The sequence below is a fragment of the Castor canadensis genome, chromosome 5 (genome assembly GCF_047511655.1).
Source record: "Castor canadensis chromosome 5, mCasCan1.hap1v2, whole genome shotgun sequence".
Classification (NCBI taxonomy): Eukaryota; Metazoa; Chordata; class Mammalia; order Rodentia; family Castoridae; genus Castor; species Castor canadensis.
In genome coordinates, this window is record NC_133390.1 from 81,977,822 (window position 1) to 81,995,007 (window position 17,186).

The window sequence follows — 17,186 nt, forward strand, 5'->3', positions numbered from 1 at the left end:
AAATTTCTCAAAGGCCCTTCCCAGATTTAGCCTTCTGCCAACACCACCCCAAATCCCTGGAGGTTTCTTTCTAATTAAACTGCCCCAAATCACACCATTTTCCTATCAATACCCAACAGAAAAGGTGGGAAGTAACTGCCAATTTTGTGTGAATCCTGAAGATTCCCTTTTATGAGTCAGTATAAAGTGAAAGAACTTGGATTGCTGGGATGGGGAGCTTAAAAAGAAACAGTTTTAAATCAGTGCCCACTGATTTGTTCCACACATTGTGATATAACTTCTGAAAACAGGAAAAACTTTTCTAGAGCATGCAAAAATTGGAAGTTTTTGTTAGGTTGTGTCAATTGTCACTGTGGCATTTCTTGTTAGAATTTTTCTGTCATTTTTTTTTGTTACATTAATTATAGTTTGATCAGTGTGGGAGCTATTTTGAATCTATAGGACTTTCCTAACCAGATTGTTTTGGCATTTTAAAGTCACTCACATTCAGGGCCTAAACAATATGGCAAGTATCTTTTTTCCCTCTCTCTTTTATACTCAAATTCTAAACAAAGGAACCATCTGTTCTCTCTCTAAAAACATCAGCCCTTGTTTTCATTTCTTCATTAATAATAATGCCTCAAACTTATATAATATCTTTCTCTAACTTGCTTATTAAAGCATTTTGTAGACATTGCCTCTTTCATCTTCAACATTATCATGTATAAACTGGGGAGAAAGGGAAATGTTTGCCAATTTTCAGTTTGATAAATAATTGTTGGACATTTAATGAATTTTGTATGAATGACTGAATGTTAGCATCATAAGGGACCTTGTTGATCACCTAGCCCAAGTCAGGCTCTTGCATTAGTAAAAAGAAGACTAAGAAAAGAGAAGTACTTCCATGTCCTGTTTGAGCTCTTCACTGCTGACTATAAGCAGAGGGTAAATAAGGACCATGTCTTACATTTTTATACCTCTGGAACCTGGTGCCTAAAAGTGCTCCTTTAAAGACGTGATAGAAGAATGAACATGCTCACGAGTAGTTAGTTACACAGATGGTTAGAGCAGAGAGGTCAGAGCTCAGCTCTCCTACCCCCTACTATTCACTGTGTTTTTGTTTTTGTTTTTTTTTATTTGGTTTTTGGTTTTATTTTTTATAGCATATTGACCTGAATGGAAGAAATATCAAACAGAGACATCATCAAAAAGAGATTAGGTATGGGAAGCAAGCTTATCTTTATAAACAAGAAATTTGTGGAACAAATCCAATAGGTATCAGCAAGTTTGGCTATCAGTCATACTAAAATTTAACCCATGTGAAGGCTGACCCTGTCCCCTCCCCATGACAGTTCTGAATTTTTTATATGCTCCATGTATAGGGGGATTTGGTGAAGCTATTCCTTAAATATTATCCTGCTGGAAAAAAACAATCTGTCTAAATGCCAAAGGACAGTCTGTTTCTATAACAGCCATTAGTCCAATAAGAGCACATCCTATCCTGCAATTTAACCCCATCACTCACTGTAACTAGAGAGGACTCCCCAGCATCAGGATCATGAAATCTACCAGCCCAAAGTTTTCCAATAAGCAGAGAGGTCACTGGAATAAAGACCTTTGTTTCCATGTGCCTAGCTGGAAATCAGCAGCTCATTTGGCATGTTTCTCTTGTTTTCAGAATGGCCTATTCTCTACTGTTAATCCTTGAAATCATACAGAAGATTAATGGCTTCTAGAAAAGCAAGTTAAATCTGATATTCTGCTATCTGAATTGCTTCTACAGCAGTAGTTCTGACAGTCAGTAACTGTAAAGGTCCTTCAAAAATAAGTTGTCCATGTAGATGAGAAAGCTTGAAGTCTAAAGAGAGAAAGATCACTTATTTTTTCTTTTTGATGCTGAGTACTGAACCCAAGGCCCACACATGCTTAAAAAAAAAAAAAAAGAAAATGTGAATCAGTTATATATGAGCAAGAAACAAATAAACTTCAACATACAAACAAAACAACATAAATGAAACTTCAAACAACTCATAACTTTTTGTCTCAAATGGACAGGTAGGTGGGGATAGTAAGGGACAAAAGAAAAACATGGGGAACAAAGAAAGACATTCTTAAGTCCCTGAGACAGTGTGTCTGACATGGACATAGAAGGCTGTTGGTGTCTGGAACTGTCCAGTACACTGCAGGGAAGCATTTAGATCATCTCACGTAGTATCAGCTACAGAAATGTACAGTATGTGGCTTAGAGCAGACAGTTGCAGCGGCCTGCACAGGTAACAAACACAGTAATCAAACGCACGCCAGATCCACATCCTTTATGCACCTACCACTCTCTTTCCTAGAGTGTCAGGCTTTCTGTGAGCCTTAATTGCTCTCGCAGGAACTACATGGAACATTAACCCTTTCTTAATACTTTCCACATAAAACTTTGCCCTTTGCACACATGTGAACATTCTGGCTGTCGAGTTCCTTCCAAAAATTATCACTTTGGACTTTGTAAACATGCCTGATAATCCAATATTCTAACTTTTACTTTTAAAAGTGAAAAGGATCTTGTATATTTAAGAACATATGAAAGACCCACTAGATGGTACTTAATTGGCCTTGATCTCCAAACCTAATGCTTTCAGAAGATTCTCTTTAATAAAGCCACTGGTGAGGTTCATTTACCAAGTGTTTATCTGATCTCTGATTATGTTCTTGCTCCTGTCTGCAAGGATAGGACAGTCGCACAGCCCTTGTCATGCTCCTCCTGCGAAGCCCACATCTGAGGAAAGATGCTTCTTTTCGCCTGAATAGCCTACTGGCTAACTTGTGAATACAATCTTTTAGGTAAAATTGTACTGTTCCAAATAAAAGTTTCTATCAAAGGAGGTCAGTGTTTAAATATGCTAACAACTCAGTTAAAGGTGGATGATGTTGGGCCAGACTCTCAACTGCTGTGGGCATCAGATTCCCTTCCTATATAGTAAAGCAGTCAAATCAAGTAAGCATTGCCCTTCCTCTGGCTCATAAATTTGGTGCCTAATGTGAAGTCCCTACTGCCAAATCCAAGCTCTCCCTCTTGATTTGTTTGCCTCCACAACTCTCTCTCTCTCTCTTCTCCGCCCTCCTCCTCCCTCTCCCCTCTCTCCCCACCCTTTCTTCCTCTCTCCTTCTCCCTCTCCCTTTCTGTCTCTCACACACATACACACACATACTTACCCTAATCCAGTCAACAACCTCATATGGCAAGTATCAAGCAATTCCTACCCATGTTCCCAGTCACTACTTCTTTACTTAAATTTTGACACCAAATAGATTTTTAAATAAAACTGAGAAACATAGAAAGACATCATTTACACATAAACCCCACCTTGAGATGACATCCTCTGTGGGGTCCAGCAGGCTCTTCATCACCTCTCAGGCCTAGAGGCAGCCATGTGCCATCTCCATGGGATAACCACAGGAGAGTTCCAGTTGTTCAAGTCCAGTCTTTTTACTCTCTGAGACCTCAAACCTATCATTTTGCCTCTTTGAGCCTTGTGTCCCTAACAGAAACTCAGAGAGGTATTTGGGATAAAGTAAATCCAAAGTATCTCCCAATCTGGATATCCTACCCAGAACTCTAAAATTCCATTAGAAAGAAAAGCAAGCACAGACTCAAGACCTGTAACTAACATTGGTGTTTACCTACTGGCTCCCAGATAAATGAAAGTGACCTTTTGCATGGTGTTGCACAATCAATAATAATAGCACATCAATAGGAGCAAATACTTCTAATTTGTGTTTGTTTATTTGTTTATTTCCAAGCTAAAAAAGTCGGAGGCATCACCTGCAATGGGCTTCGGAGACTACGTAATGCCCTTTTTTGACAATGGGCCTCAAGTTGAGAAACTGAAAAGGTGAAAGTAGAAACCACACAATAAAAATATGGAGCCTGGAGTATTGAGATAATGATTTAGGGAAAGTAACAACATACTCCAATTTAAAACCCTTTTTTTAAGCATGAAGTCCTGAGTTCAAACCCCAGTACTGCAAAAAACAAAAAATAAATAAATAAATCCTTTTTTTAAAAAAACCAATAATGATAGCAAGAAAGGGTGATATAAAGCAAAAGTAAAATTGAGCCCAGAAAAGAGTCATTTGCCTGGGATCCCTTTCAGCCGTGTAAACGACACAGACAGGCAATGACTATAATATTCATGTTTCTATTTGCTACCCTCAACTGACATGGTTGGCCGTTTGTTTTGTTTTAAATAAAATGAGGAAGCAACAAATATATTAAGTCTATCTGCAAAAAAACCCATATTTGCATGTGGAAAACAAATAAGTGGGTGCCTGAATGGGTGATTAGGCATGCAATTGCCCATCTGCACGGGCTAAGCATCCTTGCAGGTGCATGCATGCTGTATAGAAGCAGAGTATCCAAACTAAGAACTACAGGTTGGACAGAAACCACAACCTTCAGCCACTTGGCTTGTTCTGAGCTGCCTAGAGCTAGGGTCCCAGCTCATGATCCTCCACCCTTGTATCTTAAAGCTGAAAAGTAGGAATATCCTTTTGTCATCCTTTTTGTTAGATTTCTGTGGATTCTTTAAATCGTTAAAGCAGTTTTTTCCCCTGAACATCTTTGATGTGTGCTTAAGACATATCTATTGCTGCAACTATTTTTAGTCAGCATTGTATGACCTCTCCTACTGTCTTTTTTCCAGCTACATGGGCCTCCTCACTTTCCAGCATGTATCAAGCACACACCATTCAGATGCAGGGCCTTTACAACTGCTTTTACTCAGTCTGAAACACTCTTCTTCCTACCCCCACACCCATATCTCTAGCTTGCTATATCTCTGTTCAAATCTACTTTTATCAGCAAGACCTTCTCAGACCAAGGAATCTAAAACAGTGTCCCCCTCATCCTTGGTACTTTATCCTGCTCTAGGTTTCTTCTTAATATAGATTATAACCTAAATACAATTAATCATTAATTTGTCTGTCTGATCTTGCTTGCAGTTCATTCATCTAGTAAAGTGTCTAGCACCAAGTAGATGCTCAAAAACAGGTGTTATATTAATGAGTCACCATTATTATTATTTTCGAGCTATCATACTAGGCACCATGAGGCCTCTTACAGAATAAGATAAGATTCAGTGAGCAACTCAGTGGAGAAGGAAGATTGACAATCTGCTAACAGGGCAGAACAAAATGGCATGAATGCTCTACTAGGAGCATAGGTAGTAGAGAAAACCCAAATCACTGACAATGGCGGACCAGGTTAGAAAAGGCCAAAGGAATATAATTCTTGGGCACAATAAACATCCTCAAAAATACAGTCAGTTCATAAAAACCCTAAGACATCCTCAGTTAATCTCCTTTCTTTCCTTCATCAATAATGCTCAGTGGGACAAAAAAAATTGCCCAAGATAAGTCAGCATTTCTGTGTGCCAAGTCCATGAAGAAAGGAAGAATCACCTTCTTCCATAATGCCTTCTTCTTAAAGGGAAATTATTTAAATGCACTCAATACCTATCTTCAGAAAATTCTAGACTCTTATGTCAGGGACAACCTATAAAAAGTCTTCCTAAGGTTGGGCCTTTGAAGAGCCCACCTTGTTAATCCCTTTTCAAAATATTGGTGTCAACCTCTATTTAAATACCTGCAATGATGGAGCACTTTGACTCCCTAAAGAGCATATGCCACCAGTCTGCTCTTAAAAATTAAAACTCTTCCTCATGCTATCTTTCAGTAATTTCCACCCACTCCTCTGAGAACTCCTTCACAGGTCACAAAGAGTTAATTTCTTCCCTTCTGTGTTAGAGTTCTACAGGAGCATGCCACTTTCTCTGTTCCCTCCTACTCCTACTCTCTTTCTTTCTTCTTCAAACTGATTTTTTCCCAATCCTTCTTCATGCCTCCAGGGCTCTAGTTTCCAGTGCCTTCAACCATCCTAAAATGTCTTCTTCCTTCCCTCTTCTACTGCTCTCACACTGTTCCATGATCTGACTTTTAAGGTTGTCCTAGTGAGCAAGCAATTTTGCTCTTTGCTCTTTGCCTGGGATTAGAAGTAGGGCACAGGGGATCTAATGGATCCCTGGGGTGAGGTCAATTCAAGTAAGACCTTGGCAGTCACCTGCCTTTCTGACCTGGACCTTCAACTACCATCTTTGATATAAATTAGAATAGTGTGAATATTAAAACTCTTTGGAAGCAAAGAAGACATAGTGAAAACCATGCCTAGACCCCACCAACTCATAGACATGCAGAACCTGGGGAGTCTAGTAGCTCCTATAAGTCATGGGCCTTTTAAACTCTTATCATAGCATCTCAACTCCCACAGGCAGCCTACACAGATAAATGGGAGATTAGAATACATAGCTTTTAATTATCTCTACAACCGAAAATTGGTTTTAGACTTTAACTTGCTATGTGACCTTGGGCAAGACACATAAAGTCAGTAAACCAAAGCATCTTGAAGGCAAAATAAAAACAGAACTTTAAATCATTTATTCTAAAAATAGCCAAGAGACCTCCTATATGTCTTTGCTCTCACCTCTCTGCCTACATCAAAGGCACACAATTGTTAAGTAACCATAGCTCAATCAGCATGGAGCCTCAAGATTCTTCTCTAACACAGCACCTCAAAGAGCCACTTCCAATATACCATTTGGCCATGACAAATGAAATCCAAGCCATTCATTCCTCGGATGTGGAAAGCTGAAGGCCAAAGATGGACCATTTCAGTGTTAGCCACAAATTTAGAACTACAAAGCTCCTTGTATTCTCCTAAGCCACATTTTCTTCTCTTATTCTGATATTCTGTGAAGTGGGACTATACTATTATATAAAGTTATGAGAAGTGCTTGTTCCTAACAAGAAACAGAAGCAGAAGTTTCAAGAAGACTTGGAGGAAGAAGTGCATTTGAGCTGGCCTGGACAGGATGCTATCTGTAGGAGCCACAGTCATACAACTGTCTTTAGCACAGGAAAATTCAGGATGAGGGATGTGTTCCAGTAGAAGAAACTCTACTAGCAAAGAACAATTGGGTGCTGAATAGAAGCAAAGCAGTAGCTACCATGGAGTCCAGGAGGATGGTAGTGGAGCCTATACCACTATAGGTAACCACTTTTGTTACCTCTAAGGACAAAAGACAAGATTAGAAAAGTGAACAAGAGACTTTGTGGAGTATTAAGTGCTAGTTTTGTTGTTTGTTTTTTTTAAGTAACTTAATGGTCTTAAAACTCAAAATGGGAAAAGAAGGTAAGAAAGGGGTAGAAGGAAAATTAAAGAATATCTCCATTCTCAATTGGGGAGAAAAAAGCCTTGCTATAAACTATATTACAGGAATACTTTCATTATGTAAAAGCCTATTTTGTTTTCATGTCATTCTTAGATTACATCATACAGTGGCTAGAGCCGTCTTGTACCTTATTATAAATAAATCACTAGCTTAATCATAGAATGAGCCAGGGCCCCAGATTTAAAAGGAAAATATTAGATCATTTTTAATAACTGATATAATTCAAGCCAGTTGCCATTGAAGCAGGGTGAGGTAATCTCATCCTAAAGATGTCCAAGGAGGAACCAAGGAGGGTCAGAGCTGGGCAGGTCCAGAGACACTTACATTTAGAAATGCAGAAGTTGCTGACAGTTTGTCCATGGAGCTCACCCTCTGGACTAGACAGTCTTATTATGAAAACCATCACTTAATTTAAGTAGGAATGCCCAAAAGACCTTCTTCATGAAACTCAGCTTATGAATACTTTTTCCCAGAACTATGGTATTTCCAAATGTCAGAAAAGATGAGCATCATATGATGTTTGAATTTATGTCTGATAGCCACTAACCTAAATTATAAATGTTAAGGCTTTTAATTATTCAGGAAAACATGAAATCTGGGGTGACTGAGCTGCAAATGCTTCAGGTCTCTTCCTAGGCAAAGAGACAGTGAAGATGCTGAGACAAAAAAAAAAAAAAGAACTCACAAGCCAGCCACCAGTGGCTCATGCCTGTAATCTTAGCTAGTTAAGAGGCAGAAATCAGGTGGATAATGGTTCGAAGCCAGCTGGAGCAAACAGTTCACAAGACCCTATCTTGAAAATACCCATCACAAAAAAGAGCTGGCAGAGTGGCTCAAGGTAAAGGCCCTTAGTTCAAACCTCAGTACTGAAAAAAAAATAAATAAATAAATAACTGATTTCCAACAGAGCCACAGACTGCCAAGAAGAAAGGAAACTAACACTTAATATGCACCAACTACATACCAACTATCACATTCAATAAGCCCTCTACATGGGCTCCTTTGTGAGCACAAAAGTCTCTGAGGTAGGCACTTTACATTCCATGTTTTCAGATATGGAAGCAGGTTCAAAACTGATTAAGTGACACAAGTTATGTAGCTAATGTATGGTATTCCTGACCTAAACTTTGCTTTATCATGTTGCCTTCATCCAACTAAAATTCTTACTACATACTTTCAATTAAAATGAAATAATACATTCAATAAAAATGAAAATAAGTGGCTTAATTGGTAGGACACTTGCCTAGCATATACATGGTCCATGTACCAAAAAATAAAATCCCCAGAACCAAAAAAAGAAAAAGAAAAGAAATAATTGATAAGACATACTTCCAACACACTAAAAGCAAATATTGAAAGTTGAAAAAGACCAAGAGTAGTACTAATACTCATACCAGTGAAGTTTTTAATGATCAAAGCTATGTTTTCCTCATTTTGGCTATAATCTTGGCTATAAATCATCTTGACCATGATTTTAAGTCTCCAATTTCCATTAATATTTTTAGGATTATTAAGGTAAACTCTAAGGGAACCTATCACTTTCTATAAAATGAATTGCCAAGCCAGGTTTTATAAAAAGACTATTTTGGTGGGGGGAACAGAAACATGACCTGGAAATGAAACATTCTGCCAGACAGAAGGTATTGGCTGAGGTTTTCTGTTGGATCCTGTCAGTCTCACAGCAGTGCTTTACATCAGCTCTGTCTTCCTAATGCAAATATTATTCTTAACTGCAGAGATACACTGTCTGAGCCAAGTAATACTGATTTATGCAAATTCTCAGGACACAGCATGACCCAACAGAAGAACCAGATCCCTGAAATTCAACAAAAGGGACAATGTCAAGGCTCAACATGCCAAATTTTGACCTATTTTGCCTAATCTTTTTCTGGGTCAGGTTGAGAAAAGAAGAGAAAACATGCCTAAAGGTTGTGTGAACCCGTCATAGAGCAGAGACACTGTGGTGAGATGGAAGGTATACACTGAGAAGAATTTCGTGCATCCTCCTTCACTACCCACTGGCTGTGGAGATCCACAGTCTGCCCCTTCCCCAGATCGTTTTCTCACCTACATAGCAAAGAGCTCAACCAAGAACTTTCAGACATAAACTGATGGAATCTAAACTAATGACTTCCATTGTCTCTAAAGTTTAGTTTCACTGTACTGATATAAATATTTCCAAAGAAAATATGTAAATTAAAAAAACATTTCAGACATTTCACCAAAAAAGTACTCTAACTGTTAAGGAGAGCAAAAATGCAGAAGTCCGAGTACAAAGCTTTAATTCAAAACTTATGCTTTTCTTCTAAAAAGTTAGGCCAATTTTGTATTCTGTGCCACTGTATAACAACGTTTATAATTGGAGTTTTCCTCCAAAACAGTTTTCAAATAAAATTTATCTAGAGAGGTATACTAAGTTTATTCAGTAGCTCCAGGTAACCCTCACTCTCACCTAAGCCCATCTCATGCAACCTGGTTATCTGTGACAGGTAGTCTCTTACATGGCCCCTACAAGTCTGCTTCTTGGTGGAAGGACTGACCTTCTGCAATCCTTCTTCTTGAGGGTGAGCTAGATTTAATGATGCACTTCTAAAAAAGAGAATGAGGCAGAGAGAGAATGGCGTGTCACTTTCAGAACAGTATGTTGCTTGGAAATCTCTCTTGTGCACTTACTCTGAGGGAAGCCAGGTACCACAGGAGCTGATCTATGGAGAGATTCACATAGTGAGGAATGAAAGCCCTCATTCCAACAACTTGTGGGGAGCAAAATCCTGCTAACAATCCTATGAGTGAGCTTGGTAGTGGATCTTTCCCAGCTGAGCCTTCAGATGACACTGCAGACCCACCCACCCCTGGCACCCTAAAGAAACTGTGAGATAATAAATGTTTCAGGTTTTAAGGTAGTTAAGTTTTGGGGAAATTTTTATGTAGTAACAGATAACTAATGTAGCATCAAATATTGAAATGTACAGTCCTAGAATATCCAATGGCCCCCACCAATTCCACCATTTTCATGAGATTTAGGAAGTAGACTACAAGAGATTCAAGATCTAGGATTCTTGAAAAAAACCCTTGTCCCCAAGAATATAGGAATACTTTTCAGCTTTGTGACATATACCCAGGCATGATCTCGACATACAGGCATGACCATGGATATAACTGCACTACACCCAAATAGTTAACATGGCACTCTCTGTAGTAGCTAGTGGGAAATGAGCTGGACACTGAGCCATACATGAAAGGTGAAAGACACATTACCTGTCCAGCCATGGTCTGATATCATTTGCATCCATGTTTGAACCTGTCCAGCCCCAGTAGGCCAAACTAGAAGTGCAGGTCCATCCTGCCAACCACCAGGGCTCATGACGGAAATCAGATCACCTTCTCCTGGAAACTCTCCCAAATGTTCCTAATCCTTTCTATTCTCCAAACTTTTCATCCAGGCCCTATGAGATATACGGCTATGACTTACTTACCTCAATCTCCCAAGCACCTGGCAAACGTTTGAAACACATTTGGTGATTAATAAATATGTAAATGATACCTATCTAGTGCGTATTACTTTCTTCTGAGGTTACTATCCTCCTGAACACTGCGATTGGGGAACAAAGCAAGTACATAGATTATGAATCAGGAATAGATATTTAACATCAATCTGCAAAAGACCTTTATATCCATTCAGGCATCAGATCTTTTCTACTACACAAGAACCCAGTAAAGGAAATGCCATAACTTTTCTACTTGATCTTCTGGGATCATTCCCAAATTAGAGTAGAGGTATCTCCACTGTGCCAGAAGCCAAGAAATAGAAGACTATGGAACTAGAAAGAAGACTGAAAAACAGAGATAGCACTACATTTACTTTCATAGACAATAAACACACCTCCTCCTACAAGATGCTCCTGGGTTATACAGTCAGACTCTCAGGAGGCTGGAGGTTACTGATCAGACCCAGCAAGTCCCTTCTAATTTTTGAAGCAAAAAACAACAAAAAAATAGATAAATAAAATACGGCAGAGCAGATGGTTATAAACACCCAGAAACCACCTGATCAAGTAACTGTAGAGAGCCAAGACATTCACTTCTAATGGAAGTGACCAATGTTTTGCTTCTTGTAGAGACTATTACCTTATACTTCTTAGGACCAAAGAGGAAATACTAAAACTGAAAGCCCTTGGCTACAGTCAACAATTGCACATTGGTATCAACAGATGGAAATAACTTCCTTCCTGACTCCCACTGGTCTAGTCATGCCTAGAGCAGAAGGTGTGATTATCCAGCCAATCAAAGCAAGAGTCAAATAGAACAGACTATAATTTCTATGGGGTCTCTCAAGCATTGGGCTTCCTGGGTATCTAAATCTACTTCCTTAAGCCTTACACAACTTCAGGCAAAAACAAATGTGAAATCAAATGATATACATTCTACTTAAATTTCAATTGGGTTATTAAGAAGGTTCCAGGTCTAGTTCCTTCCCAAGACTGAGGACAAATTAGTGCCCAGCAATCACGAAGAGGGCAGGGTGCCAGATTAGAAGAAAAGATATTCAACGAGGATATACTATGTACCAGGCACAGTGCTGGGCACTTGACTTACATTAACTTGTTTTTCTTTATATTCAAGATGAATCTTTAAAGAATAATACAATCCTAATAACGTATCATGAATAGTTTAGTAAACAGGCTGATACCTATCAATACACATTCCCCAAACAAACATGAGAAAATATGATTATTGTCTCTTATTCTGAGAACAGAAAAATAAGGACAAGGAGATGATGTTTTTCTACAGCTACACACCTATTACTTGCCAGGCAATGTTACCCATCGCACCATAGTCTGCCTTTTTTTATGCACTCATAAACTTCTGACACAGTATTAACCCCAAAAGCTTCTTTCTAACCAGTCATTTGTTTCACTCAGATAAAACCTTGTAGTCCAACTACATTTGTGCTAGAACTCCTCTCAACAGAACTCAGCCAGTGGCTGGTAAAATACCCACAGAGAAAGGGACACTTTGCTACCTTCAGATTTATCCTTTCTTTCTATGAAAATGCATGGTGCACCTATTATGTACCAGACAGTCTTTGAGACCATGAGGACACACACCTGAACAAGAAATAACATGCCTCTTCTGACTGAGTTTTATATTCTTTAAGGTCACTGTCATATGTGTCGTAATAGCCTGTCTTCTGCATGGTCTCATTCCTGTAACAGTTCTTGGTGGGACATCATCTCTGGTCCTCCAAGCATCCTAGTATAGAATCTTGCTGGCTAGTGTCCCTTTCAGAAGACAACATAAGGATGAAAGTCTGGTGCTTTAAGGGTCTGGGGTGGGGTGGTAAGCAGGTATACAGAGGGTCTGTGGTTGCCCACATAGCTTCTAGCCCTCTCTCCACTTCCTAACAGTACCTGGATATTCCTTTGGGAAGTCACTTCTCCATTTGGGTGAGTTAGTCTCTAGATTCAAATCTAGAAGAGCCGTGGTTCATATATTACAAGTACCAGAGCCCCATCTTCTTTGCTCAGTGATTACTTCAACAACTTGCAGTAACCACAGCCACTGAGGATCCGGCAAACACAGTTCTCTCTCGTGCAAACAGGAGGGAGGTTATCCATAGCCTGAGTTGCAGTGGACAGCGATCTCATGACCATGAGGTAAAACATCCTGAGATTGATGAGGCTGACACACGAAAGAGAACAGAGAAAAGCACACTGCAGAGAAATAGAGTTGAAGTCCTGCTCAGTGGAGCTTGAAGCCCACGTTACCTTGCCAGTTTCCAGGTATTCTAGATTTGCAAGATCACCCATACACCTTGTTGTAGATTCCTACATTTTATTTAATGTAGTCTAACACTGTGTCAGCATTTCAGAAGACAAAAGCCACTGCTGGTCAGTACTAGCTTATGGACAACCAAAACCTCTGAGCCTCTTCCAACTTAAGGCAATCTCTCCTTAAGAACAAGTGAGTTCTTTAAATCTAAATTCATAGGTTCATATTCATCACAATTCAATTTTAAACTCTGAGAAAACTCAGGAGGTAGAGCGGGTAACAAAGACTCCCATTTGATGTTTAAACTGTAGGCTAGTGGGAAAATATTCAAAGCCATGTTTGAGATTTTAACAGACTAACATGTTGAAAAGTCAAATGGTTCCAGCCTTTTAAACTATGCAGATCACTGCCATATAAAATCAGCTGCACATTCATTAAGAAAAGACAGAGATAAAACACTACAAACTCAGTCACACTTTCAAATGAAGTTAGGTTTTATCAATCACAACAGCATCTGCTCTGTTTTTAATAAGTACACCAAAAACATGGTAAGGATTATTATTTATATAGTATACTGCCAATCCTTGGGGTACATAGGATAGTTCCTCAGCATGGAGACCACAGAGCTAGAACCCATGAAAGCCTCAGTGAGAATCCTCGACTGTTTCCCTCAAAGCTCACCACAGCCCAGGGTATTCCACACCATGGATTCTTTTCACCACATACCTTCTTTAGAACTTGAAGTTCTCTACCCACCAAACACAGAAGTGCTCCAAGACATAAGGGAAAGCTTACTGTACCTGATCACCATTTTCCTTTCCAAATGAGCAACAAGATTTGCACTCAGATCACAATGAAACAGTAGGGGCCCTTTAACACAAAGGGTTGCACCCTCTGCCTAAGCAAATTTAGCCTCCCCTATCTTAAAGGGTTGTTGGGAAAATAAAATGAGAACCCCCCCCAAAAAAAAAAACACCTTGCACAGGAGTAAACAAAAGACACTCAATATTGCTTGCTTGCTTTGCAAACACCCAAATCACTGTTTCCTGACATTCTCATTTTGGTCTTTCAATTTCAAGAACACTTCTCTTCATGCCAAAGGAGAAAGAAGAAAGCAATACAATTATCGGCAAACTGAAATCATTGCTGTTCTGAATTCTTTCCTCCAGTTTCTCTACATGTCACCTTCCAAGAGCTGAGTCCTGCTTTTGCTTAGCCACATTTTTTATTGGCATTATTATATCTTGTCCATGCCAATGAAATCAATTCAGAAAAATTTAAAAAGGACATTTTGGTGTTCTCTAGTTGTTAATTCTAGTTATAGGTGCCCGTGTTTTAAATGAAAACCATTGATTTTTGAAATTCATGAAAACATGCACATTGATTTTAAAAGAAAAACAGCTTTTTTTTCTGTGTAGGACTCACCAACTGAGGGAAAACACCTTCCCACCAATGATAGCACAGTAGAATAATGTAAAAAAGCACCAGACTGGGAATCAGCTGACCGATTCTGTCCTGACTTCTGTCTCTGAGCCTCAATGTTCTCACCTGTGAAAAGCAGATGAAGGCTGCTCATGAATCTCTAGGGTCTTACCAGCTTCTAAACTTAGCAAGTTTATGAGGCCTCTGACTAAACCATACCGGGATGATGCCAAGCTTGAAGCCCACAGAACTAGTGGCTTACTTCTATACTCCTGAAGCCCTTAGTCAGTTCCTGGCACTTCTATTTCACTAATTTATCTCAGAATGGAGGGGAAAGAGAATGCTGGGGCCTCAGTCTTCATATCTCACCTCTCTTGGGAAAAATGCTTCATCTTAATAACTGAGGTGGAAGGCAGAAATCAATTAGACACATTTTAAGCAAGAAAAAATTAACAGATAAACTTGAACTATACCAAATAAAGAGAGAGAAGAAATATGAGTTTGGAAACAAATTTCAAACTATGAGACCTAGTAACCCCTCTGACCTTTGGTTTCCTTGCCTGAAAAATGAAAGCTAGTAAACCACAGAAAGCTCAAAAATCTCAACACTTCTTGGGATTTTTCAAAAGAGGTCTTATTTCATTTAGAACAATAACTCATTTTTAAGGATTATGTAATGTACATTCCAACAAGAAAGTATTCCAGGGAAGTCAGCTATTATAAAACTTATCCTTGGTGTATACAGGAGAAACATACACAGCAGAAAAACTTCCATTCTCATTGCTTCAATTTCAAACATTTTCTAACCAATATTACCTCAGTCTATAAATCCCTGTATAAGCTCAGAGTGGGAAAGATCTTATAAACGACTCACCTCAATTCTTCCAACAGAGAGGAAGAGACCCAAAGTAAGGAGGTAGCCATATGGGAAGCCCACTATTACTGGCAGGCAGTTCAGGACTTGATCTATTCTAACTAGACTCTTCCCACTTCGGGACAGAACACAGATCAACTAGGCAGAGGAACTTGCCCTGGGTCACACAATCAACATGAAACAAAATTTAGCTTTATACATCCAGGCTTCCAAAGTCTTTCTTCAAAGCTCTCCCAGTATACCCCAATAGCAGAAAGAAAGTAATGAAAGTCGAGTTTAATCAGGATGAGCCCAGGAAAACACATAAAGGATTTCATGAGTTCAAGTGGTCTTCAAAAACATAAGAAATCTCAAAGTCATAGCCACTAAGAGGCACAATTTTGAAACTGCTGAGGTGTGGACAGTGCAAACTCATAGGGAAAAAAAGTCAGTCCCTCCCACCCCTAAGCCTCATAAAACCAAAACTCCTCCTTGCAGAAAGAAGCAGAGAGAAAAAGAGAAAGCAAAACAGTTTCTACAAGAGCAGCAAAGGGCATCTGACTTCCCAGTCTTGCCCTTGGGGGAGGGAGTTATATTCACACACTCTGCAGCTTCCCTCCATGCACCAATGAAAGTGGTCTCCTTTTCCCATGGTCAACTACTGTTTTAATAATTTTTTTCTCCTTTTCCTTAAAGAGAACAAGCATCTTTGCTAAAGAACTGCTGTGAAATGATTGAAGTTCCCATGCAAACAAACCATTAGCAGAGTTCAAATGCAATTTAAATTACCAGTTGTTAAAGTGCTCCTCAATTTCGCGGTAAGTTTCCAAGGAGAATTACATGCTATATACTATTTAATTGGTTGTTTTCTATTTTTTAACATCCATTTATCCCCCCACCCTCATATTTTAGAAGTATCTATAAAAGCTTCCCTTTAAAAAATTATACATTGTTGAATAGATTAAATCTAAAGATTGAAAAGTATCAGAGAAACAGCTGCATGATTACGCAGTTCAGCAGAAATTGATGGTTTTGACACCACAAAACGTGCAGAATTTCAAAATCTTACGAATCACCTATTAGTACCCTCACACTTTACAGATGAAGACACTGCAGCCCTAAAAGTGAAAGATGGAGTTGGCCTAAAGTCTTCTCCCTAGTCGGTGACAGATTCAAGGTTAAACCTGTGGTTCCTAATCCCAGCCCAGGTCATCCCTTTCACATGGAATCTATGAATAGCAGAAAATGTTGGAAAACAGCCAATAGATTTGATTTTTCTACCTGCATGTTTTAAAGAAAATTTGGAACATCTTCAGGTATATTTTTGACCTATAAAGTGGAGATGGGCAATAGCAAAGACCTATACAAAAGACAAGAAAAGAATGGGACTGAAAGTGCGGCTCAAGTGGTAGAGAGCCTGCTTTGTAAGCGTCAAGCCTTGAGTTCAAACCCCAGTCCTACCAAAACAAAAAGAAAGAACAAAATGCTAACAAATGAGTGCAAACAATCTTGGCAGGAAAAGCCAAGACACTCATCTAGATTCATTATATAAGTTAAGGGACATAGAGAATGCAGATTTTTATTACTTTACCTGGCCTGAAATTAGTCACTGCCCCCAGAGGAAGAAGATAAAAAATCAACAAAGTAAAGACAAGCCTATCACATCTGTAAATGGAAGGGATTTCTAGAACCCATCATGAGGCTATTTGAAGTTCAAGAGTTTGATATTGGACTTGTGTAAATGATTTTAACTTCTGTGAGTCAAGCTTCCCTGTCTGCAAAACAAGGCCAATACTACCTACCCATCAGGTGTATGTAATAATTCCGTGGGGCTGTGTCCAGCATGTACAGTGCAGAGATTGCACATACTCTAGTATGAACTT

The 17,186-nt window shown here is 39.0% G+C and overlaps 1 protein-coding gene across 18 annotated transcripts in view; it reads right to left on the reverse strand.

The window, feature by feature from the left end:
* Lpp (LIM domain containing preferred translocation partner in lipoma) overlaps positions 1-17,186 on the reverse strand; it is a 642,244-nt gene that overhangs the window by 566,162 nt on the left and 58,896 nt on the right. For 4 of the 18 annotated variants that reach the window (XM_074073558.1, XM_074073559.1, XM_074073560.1 and 1 more), the window contains one exon: positions 14,454-14,576. The exons of the other annotated variants lie outside the window; for them this stretch is intronic. The gene's annotated coding sequence lies outside the window, so the exon portion shown is untranslated. The remainder of the gene's footprint in view (positions 1-14,453; positions 14,577-17,186) is intronic. 18 annotated transcript variants of the gene reach the window in all.